At 37.9% G+C, this 2,124-nt stretch overlaps 1 protein-coding gene across 1 annotated transcript in view; it reads right to left on the bottom strand.

Annotated features, from left to right (window-relative positions):
* The window catches only part of GLG1 (golgi glycoprotein 1), a 132,195-nt gene that overhangs the window by 75,653 nt on the left and 54,418 nt on the right, over window positions 1-2,124 (bottom strand). The gene's annotated exons all lie outside the window — the stretch shown is intronic.

The following is a 2,124-nucleotide window of genomic DNA, read 5'->3' on the forward strand; positions in this document are numbered from 1 at the left end:
CCATGATGTTTGGCAATTGTCATTTGTTCCCAGATATATCTTGTTAATTAGGGAACAAAGAGAAATGCTAAACTGAGTCTTCGTTCTTAAAACTTTATGCTAGAGTCAATAAAACTCTTATAGCTAGTAACTCTCATAGTTGAAGCTATTAATTCAAAACAGGAGGCAGAACTGAAGTATATACAACTTCCTCTCAGTCCCTTGCAAGGATGGAGACTACTCTATTTAAAGTGTTAGAAAGCAGTTCTGGCTGGGCGAGGGGGCTCACACCTGTAATCCTAGCACTTTGGGAGGCCAAGGCAGGAGGATTGCTTGAGCCCAGGAGTTTGAGGTTGCAGTGAGCTATGACGACACCACTGCATTTTAACCTAGGTGACAGAGTAAGACTCTGTCACCCCACCAAAAAAAAAAAGGAAACTATTCTATAGTGTCAGCAGGTAATAATCAGGGATTTGGTTTTAAAAGTTAGCCACCTGATGTTTTCACCTTAGCCAAAAACATATAAATATAAATATATAATGTGTTAAAGGTTTAGCCATTAAGTAGATATGAATAGGATTCCTGGCTAAAATAAGATTCTCATAGATAAAATAGACTTCCAAGAACTGAAATTGACAAGTGAGATAAAATAGAAAAAATAATGTGTGGAGACTGTTAGAAGCCAACTGTTAACTAGATGTTAAATCGTCAAGGCTGAGCATCCGATACCATTTCCTGTTATCCTGGGACCAATTCCATCTTCCATTTCAGTGACTTTTCTACATGTGAGGTTTGTGATGGTTTTTTTTTTTTTATCTTAGAATAGGGTATTTAAAAATATTTGAAAAGAAAAAAAATAAAAGTAGAATAGCTTCTGAGTTAACTCACGTTTTCACAAAAACGCTCCCGATCATCTCGGCAAGCAAAATATAAATGCCGGTCCAAATGAAAGTCATCGGAGGAGAGCTCAGCCACGCGGAGAATGGCTTTCTTGCAGGGTTCAGAAACTTGAACCTTGGGCTCTCTTTCTTCTGCTTCCTTCACCAGGCCTTTCTCCAAGCATGATACCACCTCGCCTTGTGAATGTGCATCCTGAAATAGCAAGGATATTAATATTTTAAAATACTTACCACATGGGTTTCAAATAAACATCATTTGGTTAAATAAATAAATAAATAACCCCAACACACAGTTAGCTTATTAATGTTTTATAGAGAAGGCAAGTGGGAACTAAACCCATCGTGGAAGTTAAAGAAAGTGCCCTCAATAATCTTTGGTTAGAATATAATACCTGCACACTACAAATGGAAACAGAGAACCTGGGAAATTTAAGTACTACAGTTGAGTTAGCACTAGAAATAGGAACCTGAATTTTTAAAGTTTAAAATATCAAAAAATTCTTAGGAAATGACATCAGCCTGAGGCTCTGATTCTGTGTCAATATTAAAATAATATTGCAGAAATCTCTGCTCATTTCTAACAGCCAGGCATTTCACAAATAATAGCACTTTCAGTCAAATGAAAAAACAGCAAGCAAACCAAAAAAATCCATTGAGAAAAGAAGTTACAGAGACCCTGTTTCTCCTTTTTCTACTCTTCTGTCCACAAACACCCCAACATAGTACACTCTGCGGTGTAATACTCACTTTGATGTTTTAGATTTATTTTAATGCAACTTAACAAGACTACCACCATTTATACAAACTGTTTTGAGAGTTTTCCTTAAAACCATCCAATTATCTTTAATTGTACCTTGCATCATCCCCATAGCAACCACAAGCATTCATTTATCCAACATATGAGAAATTTCCCCTAAATATTTCCTCTTTGTTTCCTGATTTCAAAATATTAAGGGGGTACAAATGCTTTTGTTACATGGATACACTGTATAATGTTGAAGTCAGGGCTTTCAGTGTGCCTGCCACCACGACAGTGTTCATTGTACCTGATAGGTAGATTTTTATCCCTCACCCCCTCCTGACCTCCCCTATCTTAGCTGCTAATGTCCTTTACGTCCCTGTGCCTGTGTGTAATCATCATTTAGCTCCCACTCCCCCTAAACATTTTCTATTCAAGAGTTCTAATCTAGGCCAGGCGCGGTGGCTCACGCCTGTAATCCTAGCTCTCTGGGAGGCCGAGGCGGGC

This window comes from Propithecus coquereli, unplaced genomic scaffold (genome assembly GCF_000956105.1).
Source record: "Propithecus coquereli isolate 6110/MARCELLA unplaced genomic scaffold, Pcoq_1.0 Scaffold165, whole genome shotgun sequence".
Lineage (NCBI taxonomy): Eukaryota > Metazoa > Chordata > Mammalia > Primates > Indriidae > Propithecus > Propithecus coquereli.